The sequence below is a fragment of the Bolinopsis microptera genome, chromosome 7 (genome assembly GCF_026151205.1).
Source record: "Bolinopsis microptera isolate Bmic1 chromosome 7, MBARI_Bmic_1.0, whole genome shotgun sequence".
Taxonomy (NCBI): Eukaryota; Metazoa; Ctenophora; class Tentaculata; order Lobata; family Bolinopsidae; genus Bolinopsis; species Bolinopsis microptera.
In genome coordinates, this window is record NC_087078.1 from 10,529,412 (window position 1) to 10,547,674 (window position 18,263).

Sequence of the window (18,263 nt, forward strand, 5' to 3'; positions counted from 1 at the left end):
TTCTGAACTGTTCTCCCCCGGTAGTTCTCCCACCCTGTTGTTCTGAGCTGTTCTCCCCCTGTAGTTCTCCCTCCTGTAGTTCTGAGCTGTTCTCCCCCTGTAGTTTTGAGCTGTTCTCTACCCTGTAATTCTCCCACCCTGTAGTTCTGAGCTGTTCTCCCCCTGTAGTTCTGAGCTGTTCTCCCCCCTGTAGTTCTGAGCTGTTCTCCCCCTGTAGTTCTCCCACCCTATAGTTCTGAGCTGTTCTCCCCCTGTAGTTCTGAGCTGTTCTCCCCCTGTAGTTCTGAGCTGTTCTCCCCCTGTAGTTCTGAGCTGTTCTCTCCCCTGTAGTTCTCCCTCCTGTAGTTCTGAGCCGTTCTCCACCTGTAGTTCTCCCTCCTGTAGTTCTGAGCTGTTCTCCCCCTGTAGCTCTCCCTCCTGTAGTTCTGAGCTGCTCTCCCCTTGTAGTTCTTCTGAGCTGTTCTCCCCCCTGTAGTTCCCCCCCCCCCCCCCCCCCCCCCCTGTAGTTCTGAGCTGTTCTCCCTCCTGTAGTTCTTCCTCGGGTGTAGTACTGAGCTGTTCTCTCCCCTCTAGTTCTCCCCCTGTAGTTATCCCCCTGTAGTTCTGAGCTGTTCATAGTTTGACTGAAAAATAGAGATGCACATCCAAATTTTAGGGCGCGGTTGCCATGGAAATGTACAAAAAATGTGTTTTTTGCAATTTTTGACGAAAGTGAGCACTTTAGGCTATATGTTTATTAATAAGTCTCATATAAATGTGCTGATTCCGCATCTTTTAAGCCTAATTTTAGCTCTGTAGGTGCAATGGGTCCTGAGATATCGAATTTTTCCAGATTTCTGAGGTTCGCGAGCGCGGTTGTCATGGAAACGGCTTGGGGAACACCTAAATTTCCGAATTTTTCAAAAATAATTTTTTTGGTTACTATTTACGTCTATGGGGATGTACAAAAAACTTTCCAAGATGATCGGACGAAAAAGTGAAAATTCAGGTCAGTCTACTGGACATTCGCGTTATTAGCACGACGCTCTAACCAGCTGAGCTACACGGCCATGTGAAAGAACTGCATTATTTTTCGTGCTTTCACATTTCAGAATCGTATTACATTTACAAAGCATGTGATATGGTATTATCGTTTTTTAAAGCTGGTGTATATTGAACAACATTTCAGGTGCTGCATATGTTTCGACAGAGTTAAGTGGTGCTACAGCGAAGTAGTCTACCAGTTTTACAAATCAGAGAATGTGATAAAGATCAGTGGTACCTTCAGGAATCCTGAAAAGGTTAAGATGTGGCCTACTGTGTTTACTGACGTCATTAAAGGTATTTCGGTTCATCACCACAGTTTACAGTAGAGTGACCGCGTAAACTCATTCTGCTTTCGGGCTTCTTTCGGTTGCAAATAAGTAATAACAACTTTACAGCTTACAACTTGCAATCACTTTCGGAGATAACGTTCTGCATCATGTTCTGTTAAAATGACTGTTCCAGTTTGATAAGCAACGAGCCCAGAACATGACTGGTTCTAAAGCTGTATTACAATAACTGGAATTGTACCCAGGTTGGCAGATAAAGAAGGATCTAGCATCACGCCAGAACTCATCATGTCGTGCTCTTACAGAGACAGATACTGAGTATTTCGAGTTGGAACCGCGCCAAATTGACGAACTTCATGCTACTAGCGAGGTGAATTTAGTAGTCAGCTTGGTTATAAACGCACTATATTATCATTGAATTATAACCAATCATTATCTATAATGTTTAAAGGTGTTCAATGGCCTTATGTTGGTCATATTATGTAGGTCATGCCTAATCGCCACTTATCCTATTATTTAGTTATAATTAACCATGATTCATCACACAATTTTATCTGATTGTTATTTATAGACTTCTCCCCATATATCCAGTGATTTATAACCACTTTGTAGTTTGTAATCGTGTCTGCGTTTAGATATGTTTCTGGTCGACCCATTTTCCGGAGAGTAAGAGGTTCAGGCAGTGTCTGCTGCTTACTGACGGGGAGAGGAACTGTTCCAAAGAGGAGTTTTTTAATAGAATAACAGGTACTTTCTTTAATTTTTAATAGAATAACAGGTACCTTCTTTATTTTTAATAGAATAACAGGTACCTTCTTTATTTTTAATAGAATAACAGGTACCTTCTTTATTTTTAATAGAATAACAGGTACCTTCTTTATTTTTAATAGAATAACAGGTACTTTCTTTAATTTTTTATAGAATAACAGGTACTTTCTTTATTTTTAATAGAATAACAGGTACCTTCTTTATTTTTAATAGAATAACAGGTACTTTCTTTATTTTTAATAGAATAACAGGTACTTTCTTTATTTTTAATAGAATAACAGGTACCTTCTTTATTTTTAATAGAATAACAGGTACTTTCTTTATTTTTAATAGAATAACAGGTACCTTCTTTATTTTTAATAGAATAACAGGTACTTTCTTTATTTTTAATAGAATAACAGGTACTTTCTTTATTTTTAATAGAATAACAGGTACCTTCTTTATTTTTAATAGAATAACAGGTACTTTCTTTATTATTTATAGAATAACAGGTACTTTCTTTCTTGCCAAGACACTGTTATGCTATCCATAGTTAACTGACTAATTGGTTACGGGTGACAAATTCAGCCAAAACTGTAAAATTTCGGTCCTGGAAACTTCATTTCCAAAAACTGAAAATGGGACAATATGATTTTTACATTTTCTTCGGGATTTTGACTTCCAGTACCTTAATTTGGTTTCATACCATCATCAATTAACTGACTAATTGGTCTCTAGACAAAAAGCCATCCAATCTGTCAAATATGTGTTCAGACATTTTCGTATTTGAAAATGGGACAGAAATTCGAAAATAGGAATTTTTGGTTTTGTTAAGATTTCTGCTGTGGGCTTCCTCCGATCGAAATCAAATTTCCAGCATGTTAATTTTGTTTTTATACCATCGTAAATTAACCGAATAATTAGTTTTTAGGCAAACATTTAATCCAATCTGTCAAATTTGTGCTCAGAAAATGTCATATTTGAAAAAGGGACAGACTTTTGAAAATGCAACTTTTGGTTTTGTTAAGCTTTCTGCTGTGGGCTTCCTCCGACCGAAATCAAACTTCCAGCAACTCAATCATGTCGTATGGGGTCTATAGTTGACTGACTAATTGGTTGCGGGTGAGAAATTCAGTCAAAACTGTAAAATTTTGGTCCTGGAAATTTCATCTTCAAAAACTGAAAATGGGACAGAGTTTGGGACAATATGATTTTTAAATTTTCTTCGTGATTTTGACTTCCAGTAGCTTAATTTGGTTTCATACCATCATCAATTAACTTACTAATTGGTTTCTGGGCAAACATTTCATCCAATCTGTCAAATTTGGGTTTAGAAAATGTCATATTTGAAAATGGGACAGACTTTTGAAAATGCAACTTTTGGGTTTGTTAAGCTTTCTGCTGTGGGCTTCCTCCGATCGAAATCAAACTTCTAGCAACTCAATCATGTCGTATGGGGTCTATAGTTGACTAAATAATTAGTTGCGGGTGAGAAATTCAGTCAAAACTGTAAAATTTCGGTCCTGGAAATTTCATCTTCAAAAACTGAAAATGGGACAGAGTTTGGGACAATATGATTTTTAAATTTCCTTCGTGATTTTAACATTCAGTAGCTCAATTTGGTTTCATACCATCATCAATCAACTTACTAATTGGTTTCTGGGCAAACATTTCATCCAATCTGTCAAATTTGTGTTCAGAAAATGTCATATTTGAAAATGGGACAGATTTTTGAAAATACAACTTTTGGTTTTGTTAAGCTTTCTGCTGTGGGCTTCCTCCGATCGAAATCAAACTTCTAGCAACTCAATCATGTCGTATGGGGTCTATAGTTGACTAAATAATTAGTTGCGGGTGAGAAATTCAGTCAAAACTGTAAAATTTCGGTCCTGGAAATTTCATCTTCAAAAACTGAAAATGGGACAGAGTTTGGGATAATATGATTTTTAATTTTCTTCGTGATTTTGATTTTCAGTAGGTCAATTTGGTTTCATACCATCATCAATTAACTTACTAATTGGTTTCTGGGCAAACATTTCATCCAATCTGTCAAATTTGTGTTTAGAAAATGTCATATTTGAAAATGGGACAGACTTTTGAAAATGCAACTTTTGGGTTTGTTAAGCTTTCTGCTGTGGGCTTCCTCCGATCGAAATCAAACTTCTAGCAACTCAATCATGTCGTATGGGGTCTATAGTTGACTAAATAATTAGTTGCGGGTGAGAAATTCAGTCAAAACTGTAAAATTTCGGTCCTGGAAATTTCATCTTCAAAAACTGAAAATGGGACAGAGTTTGGGACAATATGATTTTTAAATTTCCTTCGTGATTTTAACATTCAGTAGCTCAATTTGGTTTCATACCATCATCGATCAACTTACTAATTGGTTTCTGGGCAAACATTTCATCCAATCTGTCAAATTTGTGTTCAGAAAATGTCATATTTGAAAATGGGACAGATTTTTGAAAATACAACTTTTGGTTTTGTTAAGCTTTCTGCTGTGGGCTTCCTCCGATCGAAATCAAACTTCTAGCAACTCAATCATGTCGTATGGGGTCTATAGTTGACTAAATAATTAGTTGCGGGTGAGAAATTCAGTCAAAACTGTAAAATTTCGGTCCTGGAAATTTCATCTTCAAAAACTGAAAATGGGACAGAGTTTGGGATAATATGATTTTTAATTTTCTTCGTGATTTTGATTTTCAGTAGGTCAATTTGGTTTCATACCATCATCAATTAACTTACTAATTGGTTTCTGGGCAAACATTTCATCCAATCTGTCAAATTTGTGTTCAGAAAATGTCATATTTGAAAATGGGACAGACTTTTGAAAATACATGGTTTGGTTTTGTTAAGCTTTCTGCTGTGGGCTTCCTCCGACCGAAATCAAACTTCCAGCAACTCAATCATGTCGTATGGGGTCTATAGTTGACTGACTAATTGGTTGCGGGTGAGAAATTTAGTCAAAACTGTAAAATTTCGGTCCTGGAAATTTCATCTTCAAAAACTGAAAATGGGACAGAGTTTGGGACAATATGATTTTTAAATTTTCTTCGTGATTTTGACTTCCAGTAGCTTAATTTGGTTTCATACCATCATCAATTAACTTACTAATTGGTTTGTGGGCAAACATTTCATCCAATCTGTCAAATTTGTGTTCAGAAAATGTCATATTTGAAAATGGGAAAGACTTTTTAAAATACAACTTTTGGTTTTGTTAAGCTTTCTGCTGTGGGCTTCCTCCGACCGAAATCAAACTTCCAGCAACTCAATCATGTCGTATGGGGTCTATAGTTGACTGACTAATTGGTTGCGGGTGAGAAGTTCAGCCAAAACTGTAAAATTTCGGTCCTGGAAATTTCATCTTCAAAAACTGAAAATGGGACAGAGTTTGGGACAGTATGATTTTTAAATTTTCTTCGTGATTTTGACTTCCAGTAGCTCAATTCGGTTTGCGGGTGACAAATTCAGCCAAAACTAAAATTTCGCACCTGAAAATTGTATCTTCAAAAACTGAAAAGCTGAAAAAGGGTTAAGGGACAGAAATTGGAAAATCTAGATTTTCAGATCTCAAAAAGGCCTAAAAATCTTAACCCGGTTACCAACTTTACTATAGTAAGTATTACTTACTGAATGACCCTGCGTAGGAAGTGGTGGAACAGAGAACAAACACAAGATATCCCGGTATCTTTTGGAGAATGACCTGTACGGTGCGATATGTGTGGATCGGCAGGGAGGCAACTACATTCTCTGGTTACCTTCCACTCTCTCAACTCACACTGGGGTTAGTTACCTTCCACTCTCTCAACTCACACTGGGGTTAGTTACCTTCCACTCTCTCAACTCACACTGGGGTTAGTTACCTTCCACTCTCTCAACTCACACTGGGGTTAGTTACCTTCCACTCTCTCAACTCACACTAGGGTTAGTTACCTTCCACTCTCTCAACTCACACTAGTGTTAGTTACCTTCCACTCTCTCAACTCACACTGGGGTTAGTTACCTTCCACTCTCTCAACTCACACTGGGGTTAGTTACCTTCCACTCTCTCAACTCACACTGGGGTTAGTTACCTTCCACTCTCTCAACTCACACTAGGGTTAGTTACCTTCCACTCTCTCAACTCACACTGGGGTTAGTTACCTTCCACTCTCTCAACTCACACTGGGGTTAGTTACCTTCCACTCTCTCAACTCACACTAGGGTTAGTTACCTTGCACTCTCTCAACTCACACTGGGGTTAGTTACCTTCCACTCTCTCATCTCACACTGGGGTTAGTTACCTTCCACTCTCTCAACTCACACTGGGGTTAGTTACCTTCCACTCTCTCAACTCACACTGGGGTTAGTTACCTTCCACTCTCTCTACTCACACTGGGGTTAGTTACCTTCCACTCTTTCAACTCACACTGGGGTTAGTTACCTTCCACTCTCTCAACTCACACTGGGGTTAGTTACCTTCCACTCTCTCAACTCACACTAGGGTTAGTTACCTTCCACTCTCTCAACTCACACTGGGGTTAGTTACCTTCCACTCTCTCAACTCACACTGGGGTTAGTTACCTTCCACTCTCTCAACTCACACTAGGGTTAGTTACCTTCCACTCTCTCAACTCACACTGGGGTTAGTTACCTTCCACTCTCTCAACTCACACTGGGGTTAGTTACCTTCCACTCTCTCAACTCACACTGGGGTTAGTTACCTTCCACTCTCTCAACTCACACTGGGGTTAGTTACCTTCCACTCTCTCAACTCACACTGGGGTTAGTTACCTTCCACTCTCTCAACTCACACTGGGGTTAGTTACCTTCCACTCTCTCAACTCACACTAGGGTTAGTTACCTTCCACTCTCTCAACTCACACTGGGGTTAGTTACCTTCCACTCTCTCAACTCACACTGGGGTTAGTTACCTTCCACTCTCTCAACTCACACTGGGTCTAGTTACCTTCCACTCTCTCTACTCACACTGGGGTTAGTTACCTTCCACTCTTTCAACCCACACTGGGGTTAGTTACCTTCCACTCTCTCAACTCACACTGGGGTTAGTTACCTTCCACTCTCTCAACTCACACTGGGGTTAGTAACCTTCCACTCTCTCAACTCACACTGGGGTTAGTTACCTTCCACTCTCTCAACTCACACTGGGGTTAGTAACCTTCCACTCTCTCAACTCACACTGGGGTTAGTTACTTTCCACTCTCTCAACTCACACTGGGGTTAGCTACCTTCCACTCTCTCTACTCACACTGGGGTTAGTTACCTTCCATTCTCTCAACTCACACTGGGGTTAGTTACCTTCCACTCTCTCAACTCACACTGGGGTTAGTTACCTTCCACTCTTTCAACTCACACTGGGGTTAGTTACCTTCCACTCTTTCAACTCACATTGGGGTTAGTTACCTTCCACTCTCTCTACTCACACTGGGGTTAGTTACCTTCCACTCTTTCAACTCACACTGGGGTTAGTTACCTTCCACTCTTTCAACTCACACTGGGGTTAGTTACCTTCCACTCTCTCTACTCACACTGGGGTTAGTGACCTTCCACTCTTTCAACTCACACTGGGGTTAGTTACCTTCCACTCTTTCAACTCACATTGGGGTTAGTTACTTTCCACTCTCTCAACTCACACTGGGGCTAGTGTGTTTCAGCACCTTATTTGAAAATATATAGTATAATGATTATGTACAATAATATCGGATTTAATCTTGTTTTGAAAATTATTTATACAATGTATGAATAAGTTCTCTTGATCAAAAGTAGCCTTCCAACTACAAGTATAACCTAACGGGTGGAAAACAAAGAAACTTCGCCGTTCAAAATTTCAGCACATGCGATTGAACTGATTGGTATTACTTAAATTATTTATGACACGACAATAACTCCATGCTATGAATCCGATTTAAAGAATGTACCTTTAGCTGGGCCCCACCTGCAGGTTATAATGAAGGTAGCACCTGATAGTCTGACTAAACAGTTCTATAGATTTGTAAGTTATCATCGTCCGAGCTGTGTTCATGTTGTACGCATGTTCTCAACCTGCCCCTCGCAGTTCACACTATACCGGCTATTTAAGCCATTCTAATGGATAATAATTGATACAAATGCTTTAAATGCACGTCATCCGGCTATTGTTTTATTGGGTCCTTCACAAGCAGAAATTTCAAAAAACGATCGCAGGCACGGCAAAAGCTGCAAATTTTGGTCTGTTCTGAATATATATAACTATATAGTTCATACCGTCCAATTCAGAACAGATCAAACTATCAAACGGAAAATCAGCCGTTTGTCTCCAAGAACCCCCACCCTAACGATTTCGTGCCCTAACATTTCTAAACATTAGCCCAAACGTCTTCATCAAATCTATTTCTTATCCCTAATAATTTTATATGATCTAACATTAAAAAGTCGACATAATATTACAGGTATCAGTGAAAGCGGACTTGCACTACTTGGAAGTTCGGAGTGATGAGTATGAACACTACCCTAAAAGAGACTACGTTGGAACCAAGCTCCTCACTAGGGAGTTGTGTAATGACATGACCTCTACTTATAAGACGTTTGATTTTCCCGGAAAGAACGCTGACATTGAGAAATTCTTCTGGTCTTACAAAATTCCGTGGTAAAATGTAACATGAATCGGCCACAAAGCCACAGGATGACCGACATCATCGACACTACTTTGGATGATCTTCAACTTATATTTGTATGAATTTTGAGATTGACTTTAGAAAAATTTGAGATCAAGGACCAAGAGAAGGAATAATACTTTTCATCGGGTTTTATACAAATATTCCAATGATAATATTTGCAATATGATTTAAATGATACTTGTGATGTAAAAACTCAATCTTTAACTTCAAGTTGAAATCTGAAAATGTTCTACTGGTAGTACTCCAGTAGCAGGGTGTAACTGTAGGTAGTTGAGTGTGCACTAGGATGTACAGAGTTTTTTGCTACATAATTGGGTTAAATAGGTCATTGGTAACTCAGATCAAATCACTTAGGTGCGCATGTTGTGTCGCTAGTCCCAACCCTGTGGGACCACGCCCATATTTCATATTAGGCGGATATATGTGAAATTTATATCTCAGAAGTACGGCTTATCTCAGAAGTACGGCTTAGTAACTTAAGGTTGTGCTAAAAAGCTAAAAATGACCGCGATACACATGTTTATATTAGCACTGTAAATGCTCACCACATAACACATTTGATATAATCACATACGACTAGGAACTCAGGAGTCAGGAACCGAGTACCTGTCTAGGGATTTAGCTGCAGGACTGGAATCGGTCAGATATCGATAAATCTTCCTTTTTTTCAGACCAGAACCGAGGGGCAAACAGGAAAATTAAAATCTTACTGAAAAGTTTTAAGATTTCCGACCGCTTGCTGCTAAAGTGCTAAATCTCAGAAAATTAAAAAATGTATCCTAACAGTTTTGAAATTTCCGATTTGGTAATTTTAATAGATACTGTACATAATATTGTATAATTATAAATAAGCACTAAATTAAACTTCCAGTGGACTGTGGAAGTCATCATAGGACAGGATGATGGATCGAGTTCAACAGTCCGTCGTAGTCCTTTCCTTTCTTCTGTTGAGGAGGAGGAGGCTGTCTCATCATCTTCTAGTTGATTTTCCGGAAGATTGAAGGTTACTTACTTACTTTTACTTTTTTTCCGTAACCGTTACGTGTAAGTGTTTTGTAGATACGGGTTAACTATCCTTCCTCCGGCGTTTTACTAGTAATCATATAGCCCCTCCCGGATCACGGATTGCAACATTGTCATTGCCATGTTACGCAAATAAATGTCGCGCTAACGAAATATTTGCCATCTCAGCAAAATATGCGCCGTGTTATGGTTTATTTGCATAGCTGCACGTGATGATGCAAATATTTTACAAGGAGGCGAATAATACGTTATTTGACATACGTTGCATGCCACTTTTCGTGCGCCGAATTTGTGATACGTAACATGTATCAATACGTTATGGAAAATGCGCATTCTTAGAGAAATATTTGCCAAACGGTCTGACACGCGTTCAGCGTTGCATGCCCTTTTTTGGTTTGTTTACGCGTGCGAGAATGTAATCTTCGCATTATTAGCAAAATATTTGCCTCCTTATAATTTATTTGCGCGAGAGTTAAATCTACGCTTTCTTAGCAAAGCCAAAATATTCGCCACCTTATATTTATAATTTATTCCCAGGAAACCCTACCGGCTGGGGTATATCTCCCAAAGTAAAATAAATAGAACCTTCCGATTTTCAACAAAATGTCCGTCTCGTAAATTTAAAGTTGGCTCCCCACGAGCCAAACTTGGGACAACTTAGATTCTGAATTAAACCAAAAAGTTTTATTTTGGGCTAAATAAAATATCACAGCTTTTAAACTTTGCGAAGTCTAGTAATGTCGTTGTCATGACTACTAGGCTCAATGCAGCGTGTGAAAGGTAAACTTGACGTGACGCGCGACGTCAAACGCGTGCTGTTGAAAATCTATCACCTCTAGCGAGCCCAGCAGGCGGTAAGGTTTTCTGGGTTTGCGTGAAAGTTAAATCTACGCTTCCTAAGCAAAATATTCGCCACCCTATGTTGTACATGTCCTTATGTTTGAACTACTCATGTTAACATATTGACCTGATTGCTGATATTTGTTGAACTGGAAGGAACGGTAATTGAACTTAAGCTCTTTATAGTTATACACTGAAGTACACCAAGAAGCTACCTATCAATCTTTAAGTTCAAAGTTTTCATAGTGTTAGCAGTTAAAACTTTGAACTTCATCCCGTTTCAAATTTCAAACTACAGTACGAATTATTGCACTTATGCCGGTTATACTAGGGGGTGCACCATAAAAATAAACTTGCTCGGATTTTTAAAATTTTTGTACCATTGTTTTCTAGAAACTGTGAGAATTTTCACAATACCAAATTTGTCATACCTTTTTAGAAAGATCAGTGAGTTTCGCCTAGGTGCCATATTTGATGATGCGCGGCTTTTGGAGCAAAATTAGCTGTAAAAGTCGCGTAATTTGACCAAATTTGACCAAATTTGTTGATTTTTGTCGTATTATTTGGATATATCTTCAGTTCCTTGAATGAGATCATTCTGAAAATTGGCGACGACCTTTCAATAGGGCTTTCACAACTGTCCGAAAAATTTGGTGGATATCGGAGTTGATATAGTGATCAAAATGGGGCAAAATACGCTGCTTTTAGCTGTAACATAATGTCTGATGGTTGGATATGCTTTAAACTTTTCGGACACTTTCCTTGTAAGTCTATGAGTAAGCTTACCAATTTTTGTTGCAATCGGAGGTCGGGAAGGATACTTAATATCTATTTGTTTGAAGAAAATTGTGCTGGCCGAAATTAGCGCTAAAAAACCATCCTACAGTCGGCACGCGCGGCTCACTGTCGATGGCGCACTACCTAGTTATACTTATAACTGATAATACTCTCTCACTCTATCACTATCAGTATCAGTATCAGGCCGCGCAAACACCCTCACTACTTTCGGACGTTATCAATGATAACGTGCGGCCCTCAGATAAGAGTGCGAGAGTATCATTGCGTTGTAGGTTTACAACCTACCAGGACGCGCGCCGAGTTGGACTCGTCGACGGTCCAATATATGGAACAGATATTTTACGAGTATCACCCGTTAAATCATTGCGTTATAAACACACGCTTAAAAGTTAATGTGTGTTTATTTACCAATTAAACTTCATAGTTGATGTTAATAATAACTGTGTACGACTATAAGTATAACGGTAACACTAATGACTAACAGCTTCGATTTTTTACAAAACATCATATTCCGAACTAAACTTAAAGTGCGGTACCTATATGAGTCATGACCTAAACTATACTCCGCTAGAAACAATAAAATTTAAAGAATTGGACACTAGGGGAGCTACCTAGCGAACTTTAGTGTTAGAACTTAGAGCTTCAGTCCGTATCGTTTCAAACTACACTTACAGTACGTGACGGTGAATCAATAATGCCGGATATTGGATATAATGAGCTGGCGCACACGTTAATTATGACACGTATGATTAATGATTATGTTTATTTACCCACTGTAGTATGTTCTCATGCACTAAGTGAGTAAGTGCTGTGCGTACGACAAATTCGAATTCTTTGCAGAACCTGAACATTACCCAAACTAAAGTTAACATAACCCGAACTAAAGTCAACTATTGAACATGCACTAAAGTCCACCAGGGGAATATACTGAAAGATCTACTCTGACGAACTTAAGTCGTCAGATGAAGTCGTTGTGAGCTTCAGCTACCACAATTTATCATTATCATCTCTGATCTCACATATTGGAATTATGCTAAAAAAGTAAGAAGTGAAAGCAATCATGATGTGTACGACACCAACTTTACCGTTACGTCGCGTTTAATTTTTACACAATACATTGATCAATCAAAATGATTGTAACCACGTACCGGTCACATATATTATTAAGAGGTAGTAAGATCTAGATTTAAATATTGACACAATTATATAATATTAGGGAAGTTGGTCGTTTAGCTCCGGACAGTCTATGCAACGTCTATGCAACGTCCGTGCAACAACAAAAGAACCGTCTATGCAACGTCTATGCAACGTCCCTGCACAATGAACACTCTATGCACACTCCCTGCACAGTCAGTCTATGCAACGTCTATGCAACGTCTATGCAACGTCCCTGCACAGTACCATATGAACACCGGCTACTAGCCGGCTACTAGCCGGCTAGTAGCCACTTTTGTAATAACAGCTCCTCAACTTCACATTAACAACCGGCTACTAACCGGCACTTGAAAAGTGGTCACTAGCCGGCTACTAACCGGCTACTAGCCGGCTAGTGACCACAAAGTGGCTACTAACCGGCTACTAACCGGTCACTAGCCGGCTATTAGCCGAGCTCTAAAGCAGACCTATTAGTAGCCGGTTCTAAACCGGCTACTAGCCGGCACTTGAAAAGCGGTCACTAGCCGGCTACTAACCGGCTAATATTAACATCACAACATGGTGAAAATATGTCTTCACTCGTTGCTCCAGCAGTTCCATAACCTACCTCATTCATTTATGGATACAAGGAATACAAGGAATACAAGGAATACAAATTTAAAATCTTGAGCTACAATAGTAACTGTTAAGATAATAACAATATCATAAGATTTGAATTTATTATATTAATATAACTTAACTAAAGTGAAAAATAAAGATTTGACATAAAATATTTTGTTTTCAGTCGCCTTAGTAATGCTGTAATGCTTGAGCCAGGTCACTTTGCAGTTTGCACTCGTCGTTGCGCGAAAAGAAACAAAAGCGGGTACAGTGATTTTCAGTGTTCACTGTTCATGTACTGGCCAGAGAGTCAACAAATTTCTTGCGGTTGTTAAAACACGTAGTGGCAAACCTAGCAACGACTCTCGTGAGGTGGACTTGACTTTCGTTCGTGATAAGTTCAATGATTTCACTGTTGTTGCTGATGAATTTGAGGAAGTTTGCTCCAGGGATGACATTGTGAACAGAATAAGATGTCGCAGACGGTTTGATTGGATTTGATATGAGTGACTGGATCTTGTCTAGGACTTTTCGCCTCGATGCAGCGTTAAGATCACAATGGTTAAGGAAGTGATCTTCATTCTCAATAATACCAGAACCTAAGACTATATTGCACCAGGAGCATATTCGCTCGTCACGAGGAGTTTGATTATATCGGCCAAGTTCAATTTCGAGTCGATGTGCACTGATCCGCAGTCTTGTGATATTAGCACGGTCTGCATATTTAATGACACTATCTAGGTAATACTCTTTGTTAAATTTGGATTTTAGGTCACGATAGAATTCTAATTTCCGAGAAGTGTTGATACAGGACCCCCAATATTCTCTAAAGTTACATTTCAAAGTTTTAGTAATGACGTGTGGTGTAAATATTTTACTCCCGATGGGTTGTGTTGATTGAGGAGGAATTCGTTTCTTGAAACCGTTGTGAATAAGAAAGTCCTCTTTTGGTGGTTTTGCGATACTCGGGTTTCTTTCGAAAAGTAACTTGGAGTGATTGTTTTTGAGTGTGCGGTAGGCTGTGACATGATCGGTAGAGAAACATGGGTCTAGCGCGAGGACAGGCTCCAAACCCCTGTACCAGTCCAATTTCATGTTCATCTGTTCTTTGAAAGCTAAGGAGACAAGGGAGTTATCTTTGAGATTTTTCAAACGTTGGCTATATTTGAGAGTGAGGTTAATACATTCATAGATTAATGGGTAGCGGCCTGACTCACCCCAGACGCCTGCGTTGCTGGCTTTACGATTTACCCCCAGTGACCATTTAAGAAAGTGAAGGTGAACTTTTTCGCTGTTCAGAAGGCTAATTTTCTTGAGGATACTAGTTTGAAATTTTGTTTTTGTGTCGGCATCCATATTGAGATCGACTTGTTTTGTTATGTGTTTTATGATAGCCATGTTAGGTGTGTAAATAGGCGCTCCGTAAAGAACGATAGGTTTAATAAGACCATCAAAGAGTGTTGTTAGAGAGCGGAATGATAATTTGGATTTGTTTACTGAGCTTTTCATGGCATAAAGTGCACGCATGGCTTTCTTTTTGAGCTCAGTTCGGGCATTTGTGAATGTGCCGGATTTGTGTATTTCGATTCCTAGATAGCAGTATGACTCGACTTCTTCTAACAAGTGATCACCAATTTTGAGGGGAACCGGCTGATAAGTATCAAAACGGGCATTAAATTTCATGAGTTTAGTTTTATCTGCATTAATTTCGACGCCCCATTCCAAGCAGAAATTGTTCAAAGCATCGAGTTGCTTTTGGAGGGTTTTGGGGTCCAGTGCCAAGAGTATCAGATCATCTGCCCATAGTAAGTGACTGATAAGTTGGTTCATTAGTTTCGGACAGTTATCATATTCTAGTCGAGGGGAAAGATCTCTGATGTATATCTTAAATAGATCAGGGGAAAGTGGATGACCCTGTTCAGTTCCTTTATTGATATCAAATTTTTCGCTGACAAATCCAGATAGTTTTATCTGGCCAGTGGAATTTTTATACATATGTTTAAGAACATTAAATGTTTTGCCAGTGATACCTAGTTTAGCTAATTTTAAGAAAAGAGCTTCACGGCAAACAGAGTCGAAGGCCTTCCGGAAGTCCACAAAAACAGCATAGACGGGAACCTTGAGCTTTTTGTATTTAGACGTAATGGTGTTGAGTGTGAGTATGTGGTCATATGTTTGAGCTCCTTTAGCGAAGCCAAGTTGATTTATGGGGTCCGGGTTGTATTCATTTTTGAACTTGATTATCCTGTTTAACATAATGGTCGAAAATAGTTTTCCGATTGTACTACTCACAGCAACTGCTCTGTAATTGTCTGGATTATCTTTGTCGCCTTTTTTGTGTAGGGGTGTAATAATGCTGTTGTTCCATGGGTAAGTTCCAGTGTCCAAACAGCGGTTAAAGACTTTGCAAAGGAGTTGTGTGTTTGTTGTGGACAAGGTCTTCAGTATTTCATTACATATCATATCCTCCGAGGAACTTTTGCCGTTTTTGAGTGAAGAGATCGCAGTAGATATTTCGTCCACAGAGATCTGGCCATTGAGTATTGATTGTGCAGGGGATGGTTGGAAATTATTGTTAATAGCCTCTGCATTTTGAAGCATTTCTTCCTTATTCTCTACAGTTATGGTGCTATGTGCATTGGCATAAAGTTTACCAAAGAATTTTTGAAAGTTGTCCATGTCATGGCAATCAAATTTGTCAACTCTTCCTTTAAATTTTTTCAGTTTTTTGAATTGTTTCCAGTTAAGAATTTTACCAGATTCAATATCTGTATTCAGTTTGTCAAGATATTTGTTTTTTGTACGGTCAATTAAACTTTTGTACGTATTTTTTACTTGGTAAAAATTTTTTCGAAGATAATCGCTATTGGGGAAATCAGAAACAATTTGAGCTGCACGAGTACAAGATATTTTAGCTTCTCTGGTGGCTTGTGTGAACCAGGGTTGTTTATTTATTGATCCCTTTTTGGTTATTTTGGGATGTTTGGTCTTTTGGAGACATTTGTCTGCTATTTTGTTCAAGTGTACTGTGATATCTTCGTTTAATTTGTATGTACCTAGGAGATCTTCGGGATAATCTGTTTCTAAGAGGCTTTTGGAACATTCTTCCACAAGTGGGTCCATCATTGTATCCCGTAAGCTTGAAAGGCTATCAGGAGTTATTTTGTAACGAAGTGGGGCTCGAGCGTAAGTTTCATGGAGTGCCTTTGTGTTTACAAGAGTGTTGGAAGGAGAGAAGTTGAGTGCCAGGAGTAGTGGTTTATGATCAGAAAAGCAAGTGAACGGCTGGATTGTCATATGACTTAGATACTTACTGCAGTTTGGTGATATAATAAAGTAGTCAACAACGCTGGCACCGCTGGTCTGAATACAAGTGAAGTCACCATATGAGTCTCCTAAAGTTCTCCCATTGAGAATATGGAGTTCATTATTGACAAGCATTTCTAGAAAGGGTCTTTTGTAATTGTTCGACTTTTTGTCCTTTGAGTTCCTGGTTGGAAGTTCTTGTGGGGTGTAGTCTTCTGGCAGGGGAATGAAGCTCTCGTAGCCACATTTGTCCTCTTTGATAAAGTCAATGTCATGGCCGATACGCGAGTTGAAGTCACCACAAGTAATGACATCACCTTTACTTAAAAGAACATTGAGAAATTGGTCCAGTTCACGGATGGTGTCAAAGCCCGAAATATTTGAGTTTTTAGAGGAAGTGTTAGCTGGCTTAATGTATGAGTTAACAATGAATATATCATTATCTACGCCAAAGTAATTTTTGTCAAGTTTACAGGCAACAACATCTTCAATTGTGGATTTTTCAAGTTTAACGCCTTTGGATATTTCGTTTTGGACCATTATGCATACGCCACCATGTTTTTTGTCCCGGCGGGTTTTATTGAAGGACCTGTAACCCGAGTGTTTGACAGGTTGTCTTATTTCTTGAAGGCAGACAATAGGAAACTTGTCAAAGACGGCACAAAATTGAGGGTCATCAAACTTAGAGCCAAAAGTTGTATTTGTTGATTGGATGTTCCAGCTTATAATTTTGGATTGTAAATTCATAGTATTTTTTCAAGAGGTTGGGTTGGTGGTCATGATTTGAAGACTAAAATTTAGACTGGAAGCTCAAACTCCCTGAAGATCTTGTCGAGGGTGTCTCTCATGGTGTTGGTGATTGCATGCATTCCTCTTTCTGATAGATGGAGATTATCGCGGAAGTACATCAAGTTCTGCTTAGAAGTGGACTGAGTGTTAATGAAGAACTTATCATTTCTCTGAAGGAAAATCCTTTTTGTTGTAGGGTCCTCGTCTTGCTGCTGATTGACCAATAAGGACAGGGATCTCCTCAAGGAAAAGACGTGTCGGTTCTGGTAGGTGTTTCCGTTCAGTAGGGGGCAAGAGATGACCAGTCTGGTGGTGGGAGATACTAGTTCTAGCATTTCATTAAAGATCTTGAAGTTGTCGATGATTTTGGTAATGTCCTCTCCTTTGTGTATATCATTGATGCCGAGATGTACATATATTAGTTGAGGCTTCTCTGTTGGTATTTTGCTCCCCATCATGTATTCACCGGTCAGTGATTCACTACATGTAAAGTCAATTCTTTTGAAATTCAACCTATATTTCCTAAATTCCAAGCATGACTCATCAATGTGTCTCATAATTGAATCGGTAACAAGCCAAACGTTGATGGGTTGCCCACTTTCGACCAAGACTTTCAGGGAGGGCTTTATTGGATCGGGGAAACCAAATTTGGGCGAAGGCGAGGCTAGGTTCGGTTGGTCTCCTAACGCTGCTATTTCTTTTATCAAAGGGTCAGTTTGAATTGCGACTTCGCACATTTGGTGTGTTACATACGCGTGGATGTCTTTAATGTGCTCCCTTGTTTCATCGCAGAAGACACTATTGTAGTAGCTCCCCATGTCTTCCACCGATTTCTTCATGATATCTACTCCATTTTGACTAAGGTCGTTCAGAATCTTCCTCATTGACTGAAGGTCATCTTTTGTGCCGTTTATGTTCTCCACAAGGTCATCAATTTTACCATTGCACTCCTTTATCGTTTGTGTAAACACATTTGTCTTGCTCAGATTGTCGATTCTGTTGTTGCAATCACTCACTGCACTTTTCAAATCACTTA